Raw genomic sequence first — 14,934 nt, 5'->3', positions numbered from 1 at the left:
GAACTGTAGCTCCGCAGCACGGGTAACGATCCTACCGTTCAGTGAGCAGCATTTTATTTAGCGTCTTGATAACGGGGAGCTATATGCCAATTTGGAGTGCATTTCTCTTGCAGGAAAGGGAATGGTACATGACGAAATATCATCTTTGGGTAGTTTAGTTTGGTAGGTTATGGGTGGGGTCTATGCCACAAGTGACAAGTTTGGATGTTGTAGTCATCTTTCACATTCATCAATCAATTAGCAAAATAGTCCATTAATATTAACATTTAATTACCTACAATGAACCTTAGATGATACATTTAAATGCAAATTATAGGTAAACTAAACTTTAGCCAGCCAACTCTTCAAATAAGTTGGGACTTACCCCAAATGTTCAGCCTTCTTCACCTAAGTTAGCTAAAGATAAGTTTACCCATAATGTCATTTACCAACACAAATGAATTTTCATGCTATTAAATGCAAGTTGCTCCAGAGAATTTTAAAGACTACTGCAGCTTTAACTATACATAGACAGCAAAATGAAAATACTACTCTTATCTGTCTACTTCACCAAAGCTTGCCCCATTAACCATCATTTGTATACATATATGTATAATCTACAATGACTGTGAGTCATGTTGAGGCTTACCCGCGTGTGTGTTACTCATTGCACTAACCTTTAAAGTGGGCTGAGTCCAATCCTACCAAAAGCCTCTCAGGGACTGTCTTCATTTGTCTCAGCCTGCACGGAGCTTTTAAAGTCTAGTTGGAGTAATAACCTTAGTAATGAGTTTTTCGTTTACCACAGAAGAGCAAGGACCTTCTTGTAATTGAAACTACAATGTAGACAGCTTTCATCATTTACTGACTATGGGAATGCATTAAGCTTGACAAATAGCTGGTATTGACTATTTTGAAGTAAGGAAAAGTACAGAACAGCAAGGACCTTCTTGTAATTGAAACTGCAGTGTAGACAGCTTTCATAATTTACTGACTATGAGAATGCATTAAGCTTGACAAATAGCTGGTATTGACTATTTTGAAGTAAGGAAAAGTTTGGCTTCTTTTGCATACTAATAAGTTTCTTGCTATGGCTGTCAAATGTAACCACGAAATAAGCATTTTCGAGAATAACGTAAGATTACACCACATGGCGTAAAATCAAGTAACGTAAGATCAAGTGCGGGATGTCCCTGTGGCTCAACTGATATCGGCCTCGCATTTGAGCTTCTGGTTCAAATTTGGTGGTAACTTGCAGGCCCCAATGGAGTCTTGAGGGGTTTGTACTAATACCTCCATGGAGCCAGCTCCATGGAGTCAGCTCAATGGAGGTATTAGTACAACCCCTGTTGAGTTCAACCCTGGGGAGGGCATCTAGGTTGGGGCTTCACCCGTCATTCGGATGGGAAGTAAAATGTGGGTCCCGGCGTGTTCGAAGAAGTGCCTAAATCACGTTTAAGGTCAAACAACCCCTCCCTGTATAAAATAAACCCTGCTACTATAACAGCAGAAATAACTTTCTGCTCTTTGAACCACTAAAGAAAACTACAGGAGTCATAAGAAACAAACGGCACGACTGTACATATCTCTTTGAATTGTAAAAATGCAATTACACTGTAACGACGATATCCAAGGATGAGCATACTACCAAAGGGGGCAACGAACCACGGATTCTGTGTGCAATATGGCCCCCAAATGGTACTCCAATCTAGCCCTTTGGCCTCTATATATTCGTTCATGTTGGTGTGTTCACCCAAGTAGCAAATGGGATCAAAGGTGCTGGATAGAGGCAGGGGTGTGTGTTATCTCTTCGTACGCCGGACCTTTAACGTAAGATAGCACGGACAAGGAGTATTTTTCATTTCGTTTTCATCCCTCATAGAAAAAAGTGTTTTCAAGAAAGCTCCTCAAGTGAATGCCATTTTATGCCACGAGGAAGTAAATAAAATTTCAAAAATTGTCGCCGAGGCCTCGCTGAATTGAAGCTGTCGTTCGTCGGCCAAAAAATGCCAATTTAGACTTCGCCAACACGTGGTCCAAGCTAAATTTTTGAATTTCAAAGCGGGTTTTACAGGCCAAATCACCATGTTTTGAGCTGCTTTCTAACCAAAAAAGCGCTGTTTGCCGCATTCCCGGAAGAGATATGCCGTTCTTACTAAACTGCCGCTCCTCGTGACGGAGCAATCCTTCCTTTCATCTGACATGTTATGATCAAATCGTTGCCTTCCACATGTAACTTCCACATATTAAAATAACTACATTTGCCAAGCCAGGAAATAACATTTTCCTTTTTAGTGAAATTACACAGTTTAGACATGGCTGTGGCCAAGTGCGCATTACCACATCCGACATGTCATGACTAAATCTCTCTTTCACATGATTGCTTTTGCCGATCCAAGAAATAACATTTTCCTTTTACTAAAATTACACCGTGTTGACACGGGTTCCAAGTGTGCATCGCCCCAACTGACATTGGCAGTCCCCGGCGCCTGCTTGGCGCCACCCCTGACGTATGGGGTCAACAGGGGTCAACAGCGCCCTGAGCTCGGGTGGAAGGATTGCATCGTCACGAGAAGAGACAGTCCAGATTGGCTCTTCCGGGAATGCTTTTCAAGGAATGATTAGAAAGTAGCCAAAAACATGGTGATTTAGTCTGTAAACCACTGGGGGGACGATATTGCTGTGACACCGGCTCCACCCATGATGTATCATTGTATGGGGTCAACAGCACGTGTGGAAGGATTGCGACGTCACAAGGAGAGACAGTTAGGGCAGAAGGGCGTGATTCTTCCGGGAATGCAGCGAGCAATGCTTTTCTAGGAAAGTAGCCAAAAATATGGTGGTTTTAGTCTGTAAGCCACTGTTACGTGTATGAAAGATAATTTTTCATTGTACGTTAAACGTTGTGTTATCTACGTCACGAGGTGAGGAAGTTGAGTCAGAAGGTCGTGACTCTTCGGGAAATGCAGCGAGCAATGCTTTTCCAGGAAAGTAGCCAACATTGTGTTGATTTAGCCTGTAAGTCACTGTTAAGTAATCCATGGGGAAACGAGAATGCTGTGACACCGGCGCCACCCCTGACATGTATGGTCACCTGCGGTGCAATTTTACTGAAAGGAAAATGGTATTTTATGGCTTGGCAAATGTAATCATTTTAAGATGTGGAATGCACATGTGCAACGATTTAGTCATAACATGTCAGATGAAATGTTCAACTGTCAAACTGCAATTTTACTCAAAGGAAACTCTTTCTTCTTGGCTTGGCAAAACAATCATTTTAAGACGAAAAAGAGAAATGTGCAATATTTTTAGACATTAAGTCATAACATGTAATTTGAGATAATGAACACTTGGAAGTCGTCTCAAACCTAAGAAATGTTACCAATTAAAAGGAAACTGTTTCTTCCTGGCGTGGCAAAACAACTATGAAAGCTAAAAATATATAACTATTTAGTGATGACATTGCTTTCTATGTCTAACTGACTGTTGTGCAAATGATAGATTTACTGATAACGTAGCATATTTAACAGTTTTGTAAACGATACATTTAGGGGTAACATGAATACTATTGATTTATTGATAGCATATTCTTACTTTCAATGATTAGCTTTAATGCAGTAGCATATCTTTACATATTAAACCGCTTCGTAAACGGTAGATCTAGTGGTTGCATGAAATTGATAGTGTCAGAGACTTTCATGCTTGAATGATTTGTCTCCGCCCATGCATATGGAGGTGATTCAGTGCAGTGGGGGAAGGTTTCTACATGGCTAATAACATTTATAACACATGCATGCAGACGGCAGCTCAGGTCACCTAGCACACCAGACAGCTGAATGTGAACTAAGAATGTGAACTGGAAGAGAATTAGATTGCTAGTAGCGTTTAGCACATGCTTAAGTACCTTTACACTAATCCAAATGTTGGCTTTAACAATGGATAAAGCCCACCCGTGGCTCGTATGAACAAGCCAGGGTTAATTTGTACAGGTAGGGGAATCTTCCCCTCGGCTAAGGGCATTTATGGCACCTCATATATCTCTTGAAAGCGGCAGCTGAATGAAAGCTAAGAATGTGAACTGGTGGATCATTAGATTGCTTTAGTAGCGTTTACTTTCAGCACACGCTTACGCTACTTTACACTTATTCGTTGGCTTTACCAATTTCTAGAGACCACCGAAGCTGTTATGCACAAGCCAGAATTAATCTGTACACGGAGAAACATTTTTTAAGCGGCTAAGAACATTTTTGCACTTGTGTGCAGGTGTAAGCTCATGTCGCCTGACATCGGCAGCTGAATGTTAGCCCGGACATTATCTGTTACCAACCTTTGAGCTCCCAGCTAAGGGTTCATAGGGAAGACCCTATCAGCATTTTAAGTCCATCTAACGGTAACAATGGGGCAAAAGGTCGCATGTTCTTTTTAAACTATCCTAAAGGCATGAATATTCCGCTCAACAGCCTACGAAAGACTGAACCCTCCAACTGGAAGATGATTCGGATCATCAAATTGCTCTAGTAGCGTTTACTTTGAGGATATGCTGAAGTAAGTTTACATCTCCTCATTGGCTTAAAAAAAACTACTAAAGCCCGCCCTTATGCACAAGGGGAGGAAAAGTTTCTAGATGGCTAAGAGCATGTATAACACCCGTGTGCAGGCGGCAGCTCATATTGCCCGGCATCGCCAGCTGAATATAAGCCCAGAAGTTATCTGTTACCGACCTCTGAGCTTGCAGCTGGGAGTTCATCAGTAAAACCCTATCAGCATTTAAAGTCCATTTAAAGGTAACAATGCAGCAAAAGGCCACATCTCCTTTTAAGCTATCCTATAAAAGGCATGAACATTCCGCTCAACAGCTTACCAAAGATTGAACCCTACAACTGGAAGATGATTAGGATCATCAGATTGCTCTAGTAGCGTTTACATTTAGGACATGCCTAAGCAACTTTCCACTTATTCATCGACTTAGACAATTTATAGAGACCACTAAAGCTGTTATGCACAAGTCAGAATTCATTGGTACAGTGAGAACCATTTTTACGCAGCTAAGAGCATTTCTGCACTTGTGTGGCGGAAGCTTATAACGCTTGGCATCGCCAGCTGAATGCAAGCCACGGTGTTATCTGCTACAGACCTTTGAGCTTGCAGTTGGGAGTTCATCAGTTAGACCCTATCAATATTTAAACTCCATTTAAATGTAACAATGCAGTAAAGGGCCTCTCATATCCTTTTGAACTTTTCCAAATGCATGAATATTCCGCACAACGACTTGCCAGAACTGAACCCTCTACAGCTAACAATACACTTTTGAAAAGGAAGGAGGCACACGAAATGAATTAAGTATTGCCTGAAATGCGCTAAAGATCTCACAGTATCCGTCAGTAATATAATTAAAGAATGAACCTCACAAAACGTTTAGACGTTATTAATTAGACAAAAAGAACAACCCCAGTTAAACACTAGTTACTGATGCGAGAGGCAGTGATTGTTTAGAGGTGTCTCACAATATTGCTGAGGACCATCTACACAAACACATTTATTTAAAGTCCATTTAACGCTAGTAATGCAGGTCATATATCTTCCTTTAAACTTTCCCACAAGCATGCATATTCAGCGCCACAAATTTCCAAGGACTGAACCTTTTCCAGCTAAGAATAATTCCCTTCTGGAACGCCCACATGGGTGCAAACACAAGTAACGTTACATCAACGACATGGTCTTCGTGAGCTTGTGTATTGAAGAGCCCATCATTCATCGAAGAAGGACGTAAAGTTATACGTTACAGGAAAGCATTAACTTAAAGGAAAGCATAGCGGGGTAACACGGGAATAAAATAAATTAGTTAACTGGATGTTGGGCCGATTGGAAAATGAACAGATCACCCCGGCACTACTGAGGCAGGCGTTTACGTGTTTTGAGACTTATAGGTCCAAGAAAATAACAAGTATAGGCGAGTTAACAAAGGCAGATACTGAGATAGCGTTTACTTATTTGTTTACATGAAGATGGGATACTTCACCAAACATATTCATTTGAAGCGAAATGGACCATCGTTTTGAGTACCGCCCATTCAAAAACAATAAGGTCCCGTTCAGGTCCGGACCTGGACCTGATCATCTAGACCTGAACCGTACCCTGACTAAAAATTTCTGCACTGGTACTGGAAAATGCATGTAACGTTACACCAATGGTCTTCGTGGGCGTGCGTGTGCGTGAGGATGTAAAGATCTACGTTACAGGGAGCAGTAGGGTCATTACAGCGGGGTAACACGAATATCTCAAGGCTAATTACGGCTGAACCAATTTTACCTGACACGAGGGCGGAGATTAGCTGATGACTATTGAAATCTGTTCCGTGGCAACCGTTGCTAAGAAACATGCATTTTGAATTGGCTCCTGCCTTGAAAATGCTTAGAAAATACTTAAGATTCACACAAAGATGCATGCTTTTATTCTTTTACCACATCTTGAGCAATTTTAGCTATATTATACAATTTTAGTCGCTAGACTATCACGTCAATGTGGTCTCCGTGAGCTTGTATGTTGAACGTCTCATCATTCATCAAAGAAGGGCGTTAAAGATCTACGTTACAGGAAAGCAGTAAGGTCATTACAGCGGGGTAACGCGGATATCTCAAGGCTAATTAGGACAAAACCAATCTAACCTGGCGCCGGCTTTGAGATTAGGGATGACTATTGAAATCGGTTTCCTAGCAACCGTTGCTAAGAATTGGCTCCACCCTTGAAAATGTTAAGAACATACTCGAGATTCAGACCAAAATTCATCCTTTACCATTTTACCTCAGCAATTTTAGCTATACTTTGCACCAGTCGCCTAGACGTTTACATCAATAGTCTTCGTGAGCTTGTATGTTGAAGAGCCCATCATTCATCAAAGAAGGGCGTAAAAACATACGTTACAGAAAAGCAGTAAGGTCATTAAAGCGGGGTAACGCGGATATCGCAAGGCTAACTAGGACAAAACCCATTATACCTGGTGATGACTATTGCGTGGCAACCGTTGCTAAGAAACATACATTTTGAATTGGCTCCAAATGTTCTTAGAACATATTTGAGATTCACACTAAAATGCATGCTTTTACTCTTTTACCACATTTAATTCAATTTTAGCTATATTTTGCACCAGTCGCTAGACTATCACATCAATGGTCTACGTGAGCTTGTATATTGAACAGCTCATCATTCATCAAAGAAGGGCGTAAAGACATACGTTACAGGAAAGCAGTATGGTCATTAAAGCGAGGTAACACGGATATCTCAAGGCTAATTAGGACAAAACCAATCTACCCTGGCGCCGGCTTTGAGATTAGGGATGACTATTGAAATCTGTTTCCTAGCAACCGTTGCTAAGAATTGGCTCCACCCTTGAAAATGTTTAGAACATACTCAATATTCAGACCAAAATTCATCCTTTACCCTTTTACCTCAGCAATTTTAGCTATACTTTGCACCAGTCGCCTAGACGTTCACATCTATGGTCTTCGTGAGCTTGTATATTGGTCTTCGTGAGCTTGTATATTGAACAGCTCATTACTCATCAAAGAAGGGCGTAAAGACATACGTTACAGGAAAGCAGTATGGTCATTAAAGCGAGGGAACGCGGGTATCTCAAGGCTAATTAGGACAAAACCCATTTAAGGTGGCGCCTGGACGGAGATTAGCTGATGATTATTACCCCTTCGTGAGTGATTTCGTCTCGACTTGCCGAAAACATTTTCTCCATCGTATATCCATCTGGTTATGCTTTAAGGTGCTATACAGTAGTGCGAGGTCGTTTTTGGCGCTAGATAGTTTTGGGAACATAAATTATCCCTCGAAAAATCTGTTAGGAAAGTTAAATGATTGAAAGCCAATATTTTTTAAGAATCTTAAACAGAATTTCCATTCAATGTTAGATTCAAGCACAAGCACGGTCACTATTGTCTCTACACGCTGGGATGGAGAATAGTTGATGACTATTACCCCTTCGTGAGCGATGCTGTCTCGACTTGCCGAAAACATTTTCTTCATAGTATATCCATCTAGTAGATTACACTGTAGATGGTGAGGTCGGTTATGGTTATTCTGTAAGGTGCTACACAGGAGCCGTGATGTTGCTTTTGTCAGTAAAAGGCATCATGGGCAATTCGGGAGGATGTTTGCCCAGACCCCAAAGGCCCTAGGTTCGACTCCCTGACATATATGCTCTGATATATCGCTATCAGGAAAATTCATAAAAAGATAAATAAATTTTTACAGTTAATAGAATTTAATGTCAATCTGAACAAAATTGTGTAGAGTGCCCGTAGATAGATTAAAGAGCTTTATTTTTCATCTTTGCTCTTACAAGCGAAGTATAGGTCAACTAGTAGTACAAATACAGTGATATAAGAACGTTTTGACTATCTACATTTCCAAAGACTAGTATATACTAGTATACTTTGTAAGACATCCGGAGCTTATGCATGGTTTAAATGCATAAGAAGCATGACTTTTTCTGCAAATAAAGAAAGCTACCTAGGCTAGGTATTACTAACATTTTGTTCGCAACCCAGATCGGCGTGTCAAGTTTCTGGCTAAGGTTATGACTAATGCACAAGGAAAGTAAACGGATTGGTTAGCGTCATGTTGGAGGATATTGGGAGTAACCAGATCCAAGCAGAGGTTATCCCAGCTTTCCATTAGATGAAGCTTCATACATCACGAAGTACAAAGTGTTTGATTTCCGATTCGTCAGAACTTTCGAACTCCTTCTGATGTGCCGACAAGGGTTCTTTATAGTGGATATTCTTATCTCTGGTACTCTGACAACTCACTCTGTGACCCTGTATATGTATGTAATATGATAAGGAACAGAATTACCAATATGTATATCCAGACGTCTCTACATAATATAAGTGTAGATACCGGTAAGCTTAGATTCTACAAAACTTGTAAATCTGTATACGCTAGAGAGAAGTACTTAGAAGTAGTTGATTTCGAGCTGCGCTCCGCAATAAGCAAAGTCAGAATTAGCGCTCATCCTCTTGAAGTGGAAAGAGGGAGATATAAGAGATTACCAGTGTGTAAAAGAATTTGTAAATATTGTACATCTAAAGCAGTGGGAGACGAGACACACTTCATTTCCAAATGTTCATTCAACGAAACCGAAAGAATCACTCTGTTTAGAGAAGTCACAAAGTATTATCCCAACTTCCCCACATTGACAGACGAACAGAAAGCTACTTTTCTCTTGAAATCGCAGAACCCACAAATTCTAGAAAATGTGGGGCTTTTCGTTTCCCTCTGCTGCCAAAAAAGAAGTCAAACCCAACCTGTTTAGAAATAGCCAACACTAGTATTAGATTAGAACATTATTTATGGCTGTCCATTGTCACTATGTGTATACCATGTACATGTACTTGCAATTAGCCCTCGGGCACGAACTTGCAAATAAACTTCCTTTATATCTGTTAGGTCCCAACAAATCTTACTAATGGGTAACAAACAGTAGAATTCCCACAAACCAGGTTGAATTGGAGAGCCTGCGCGGGGGGTTACATTTCTCTGATGAACTACATACTCCAAGCATTATATGGATAAGAAATAAAGACATGAGGCATCAGTGTACACGTGCCCGGAAAGTTTCCAAACTCATATTGTGAAATCGAACTTTACCAATGTCAAGATACGAACATCTCAGTAACTACAACAGTGTACGTTAACGTTCAAATCCAACGCTGTGAACCCCCCCAAAAGAGACGATATGAAACAACAAAGGATAAGATTTCCAATTCACGAAAACAGTTAACTCACAAAAACAAGCGATTAACTCCCCAATTCATGCGTGGAGCTCGGGAGATTTCAAACTGTCCTTCTTCTATCTGTCAAGAATGATTCAGCGTTCGAATTTCTGAACACTGCTTGTTGTTTGAAGGGCGCTGATTGGTTGTTGGAAAAATAAGAACTTCGGTTTGATGCTTGGCTCCTGTAACGTTGGGCCAAAGCAAAATATATCGGCCGTCACGTCCGGCCTAAATCTGCATTTCTCCGAGGTAAACGTAACATTTTCCTTTGAAAATTAAAAGCCCCGGGCAAATCATTTTCCTACTTGGCTTAATCTTAATCTCCTAGCAAGTGTAGTCATGTTCGTTGACACGCATTGATACGATGAGTCAGAAAATTAAAAAAAAAAAAACACGATGCTTTAATTATAGTTTTGCGAACAAAAATAATAATTGAAAGCCTATATTTTCAAACAATCTTAAACAGAATCATCATTCACTATCAGTTCACTATCTTCAAACAAGAATACCTTTGTCCCTTAAAGATATGAATTCCCATTGACAACAATACTTTGGTTGATGAGTGATCATAAAGTTATACACGGCAAAGGAATGACATAACAGCTTCTTGTAATGTGTAGATTTCAGTTAATTCAGCTTCCTTCATATCAGAACAATTTGATACGGACATTTAGACGAAATAAACACCTGCTTCTCGAATTACACACCATTTGTCAAAGACAGTGCATCTATTTATTTGTCATCAAGCAACAAATTGCTATTCCGTGCAAATGTCAACAATTTTCTGGAGGCGAACTTGAACAAGCAGCTGAATGATTCTAAAGGATTCCAAAAGGATTCTTGGGAACTTGTAACGGTTAAGCAATGCAAAGCAATGGGAAGAATAGTTTTACGTAATGTGTAGTTTGCTTTGACGAAATAGGCACCCGCTTCTCGAATTATACCCCGTTTGTCAAAGAGAGTGTGTCTATCCATTCATTATTAAGCAACAAATTGCTATTCCGTACAAACGTCAACAAGACAAATGACTCAAACGCAACAACGATATCTGAGTTATGTGAATGGTTCGCGGCGAACCAGATTGATAGAACACAACTGGAAGCAAAGCGTGCAAAGAAGGGTACAAACGTACCGATTTATTTGCGCAGTGACAAATTGTGCGCATGACTCATACTGTGATTTAAACGCCCAGTCGGGCATTGTGCGCTGGAGCGAGGCAGGCTTGCCCACTGTGCTACAAATCATAGCTATGATCAGTAAGTACATGTATTTAAGGAATTGTGGTTGTTCCCTTGACATTTATAACGAAGAGCCCCGTGCTATGAAATATTACAATTACGCCCAATATGCTGGAATAGTGAAATAGGTAGAACAGCTAACGTAGCATGTCTAGTCATCGACCTATATGTATTGTCCATGAATATAAATTGTTGCATCAATATAAAGAAAAATGTGTATCGAGTGAATCCTTGATTCATGTGCGCTTGAATGCTCATCTACGCTTTTGTAATATAGAAGCAATTACAGTTTGTTGCAATCACATGATCTTGTGGCGTCGGACGTGGCGTAACTGGTAGAGCTTTCGGCTCGGAATCTATGGGTCCTGAGTTCGATTCCCACCGTGCCCCCGACGTTGTGCCCTTGGGAAAGGCACTTTACACGACTTTCCTTCTGTCTGTACCGTGTATGTGGCATTGTTAATATAAGTTACAAAAACTTGAGTGCAGTGCCACATTGTCCTCGTCTGTCCAAAAAAGCAAATAGAAAAAAAATCACATGATCTACTGCCTTTTAAGTCACCCAATGAAGCTAGGTGCTCATTTTTACAGCTGCCATGTACAGGGCCTTTTCCAAGGGCACAGTATGGGTAAGAATTGTACCCAGGCATTCACTCTTCATCCCTCTCCTTCTAACGTCTTTTACCTCTCCAACCGAAGTGAGGTACCAACAGGTGGAGTAAGCTAATCACAGTCGTCACAAAGTCTAGCCAACGTTTACCCTCTTCAGTGTAGGCTCCACGAAGACAGCTTCTTTCCTAGAAATACATTGTTATGGAACAAGCTTCCACGGAATTGCTTCCCTGTACGGTACAATCTAAAACTTTCAAGTCAAGGGTAAACAAATATCTTTCTTCCGAACCCAGTACTGTAACCCAAAACGCATGAGTTACTCCTAGAGTCTTGTTTTGTGGTGAACTTCAATAGAAAAAAAGCCCGTCGTGCAATGAGTCGTACCCACGACTTCCCAATCTCCGGTCCGCTAGTCTATAGCCACTCAGCCATTCGGCGCCACGCTAACAAACTATTCAACCTGCATCCCTGAACAAGTTGGAGATACCTTTACATGGCTCCTGGGAAGCTATTGTAAAGTCGTCACAAATTCTAGCCGGTAGTGCAAGGAATCAAACCCACGACCTCTCGATCTCCGGTCAGCCTTTCTCTCACGCTCGAGGGACCACAGTCGTGCCGAAACTCCTTGTGGTCACCTCTGTTGTCTAGTGCACTCAGATCAGTTACTGACCGCCCTGCTTATAAATATTAATGAGCTTACCCTTATATGGGCAGTCAGCCTTGGGGATCGGGCGTAGAAGGATGGAGCTATGTAATACGTAACATGATTGGCTAATAGCTTCCCAGCGGCTTTTGCAAGATGGCTTTCGTGAACAGAAAGCCCAAGAAATGCCTATTCTCTGATTGGCTGACAGCTGGTTTGTGGCGACGCTCACAGTAACCGGGAGTAGCAGTGTCCCTACATAGGCGATTAGCCGGTTGGGACCGTGCGTAAGAGGATGCGGTCCGCTAGCCTTAGACCACTCGACCATTCGGCGCCACGCCAAAAATTGTATTCAGCCAGCATCCCAGAACAAGTTGTATCTACCTTCATATGGCTCAAGGGAAATCACAGACTTGATGGTTTAGCAACAGGAAAGCTCCGGTGACCTTAAGGTTAAACCTTTACATGCATCCAGACGTCTTAAACGGGGCGTCTTGTCTTTAAGGCTCAATAAACAAGGATACTACTTTAAGATCTGATATGTATAATACGCCCTCCTACATATCTCCTTAAGTAGTAGACTGTGATCAGAATACAGGATGAGTCACATAGTGTTTGAATAATAGACCTATATCAGAAGCAGTATTGCTATAGTACGAAGACGTCATTAGAAAATGTTTAATACTACTGTGTAAAGACAAGTGTTCCTGTGCCTAATAGTACACTAAATTTCGTTAATGGATGTTAAGTAAGGTAGGTCTATTGCATACTGAATAGTTTGGGGCAGCTACATTGAGATAAAGCTACCAATAAAAGTGAGCAACGACAATCAATTGAAAGTTACTAGTACTTTACTGTAAGAAGCGATTATTGGTTTGGTTGTTCAGCACGTACAGTCAGGGCTGGCCCATGGCTTTTACAAAGGGCTAGCTTTGCTGACAAAGACAAGCAGAATAGAGGTTTTGGCATGGTCAGAATAAAAATATGCAGCATTTTGTTAGAGCACCAAACGAAGGGGAAATTGCTAAGCCTTCGTTAAGCGATCGTTGATGTAACCAAAGTAATTAGTTGCCAACGGCATGGACATATTTAGTACAAATTCAATAAGTCAGTTATTGGTTGGGCATAGAAAATGCTAATGGGAGCAAATTTTACAGAGTCATTCATAAAGGAGTTCTAGTGACGTTGATTTTCGCCCACTACGCTCGATGTGGTGGAGATAAACGTCGAAAATGACTGATATAAACTACCTGTACAGATCGGTCGATTACATTCACTGGCGAAGCATCACAGCGTCGCCTAGATATAATGGGACACCTAATGAACTACCGTGCACTATCAATTGTTATCGTGTCTTGCAAAATGAGCCAAATGAACCGACCAAACTAATTTAGATTAATGATGCTACCGTTTATCAGTTATTTTAACGTAGTTAGTTTGTAGTTCTTGGTGCTGAACAACCTTACATTGTTTGTAGATTTTGGTAATATACTGCTACTATAAACAACAATTCCCTTTAGGTGTTATATATCCTGCATGTGGGGTGCTATGCTACCTTACACTTTAATCCTTCTCTTCCATTGTCAACAAGAGAATCATCCCTTAGTTGTATTTTCTCACGCATCCCAATTACCCCAGTGTAAGTACTAGCGTTAATGACTGTAGGCTATACAGAGCGGAATCAATTTGCTTTGCCACGGCACTACTTTTTTCTTGTAAAATCATTGTATTATGGTGCTGCGGAAAATCACACTGGACAAAAACAGTGCTTCCCGCTTTTAGACTAGTTTGTAGTTCTTAATACTGAACATCCTTCAATTGTTTATAGACTTTGACAATACTGCTACTTTAAACAACACTGTCCTTTAGGTTTTATATATCCTGCCCGTGAGGTGTTAAGCTATTTTACACTCTAAACCTTCTCTTCCACTGTCAAGATAAGAATTCTCCCTTAGCTGTATTTTCTCATGGATCCCCAATTACACCACCCTAACTACCATAGTTAACGACTGTAGACCATACAAAGCGGAATCAATTTGCCTCGCCACCACATTACTTTTGTCTCTCTAAGGCTAAGCCAGCGAAATTTACTTGGCAACCCATTTTTTGTAAAATCATTGTATCATGGTGCTGCGGAAAACGGTGCTTCCCTCTTTTAGACTAGTTTGTAGTTCTTGATACTGAATAGCCTTCCATTGTTTATATACTTTGTATACTGCTACTATAAACAGCAATACCCTTTAGGTGTTATATATTCCACCTGTGAGGCGCTGTGCTATCTTACTTTTTAAACCTTCTCTTCCATTGTCAACAAGAGAATCCTCCCTTATAGTTGTATTTTCTCACGCATCCCCAATTACCCAACCCTAAGTACCAGCGTTAACGACAGTAGGCAAAATCCATTTGCTTCGCCACGGCATTACTTCTTTCTTGTAAAATCATTGTATTGTGGTGCTGCGGAAAGATGCACTGGAAAAAAGGGCTTCCCGCTTTTAGACTAGTTTGTAGTTCTTAGTACTGAACATCCTTCAATTGTTTATAGACTTTGACAATACTGCTACTTTAAACAACAGTGTCCTTTAGGTTTTATATATCCTGCCCGTGAGGTGTTAAGCTATCTTACACTCTAAACCTTCTCTTCCACTGTCAAGATAAGAATTCTCCCTTAGCTGTATTT

General features: G+C 40.8%; 1 protein-coding gene across 1 annotated transcript in view; it reads left to right on the top strand.

Annotated features, from left to right (window-relative positions):
- Window positions 1–14,934, top strand: part of LOC118405147 — a 61,389-nt gene that overhangs the window by 43,497 nt on the left and 2,958 nt on the right. The window lies entirely within an intron of this gene.

Source organism: Branchiostoma floridae, chromosome 17 (assembly GCF_000003815.2).
Source record: "Branchiostoma floridae strain S238N-H82 chromosome 17, Bfl_VNyyK, whole genome shotgun sequence".
Classification (NCBI taxonomy): Eukaryota; Metazoa; Chordata; class Leptocardii; order Amphioxiformes; family Branchiostomatidae; genus Branchiostoma; species Branchiostoma floridae.
The sequence above is the reverse complement of the archived record's forward strand: the minus strand, read 5'-3'. Positions and strand labels throughout refer to the sequence as shown.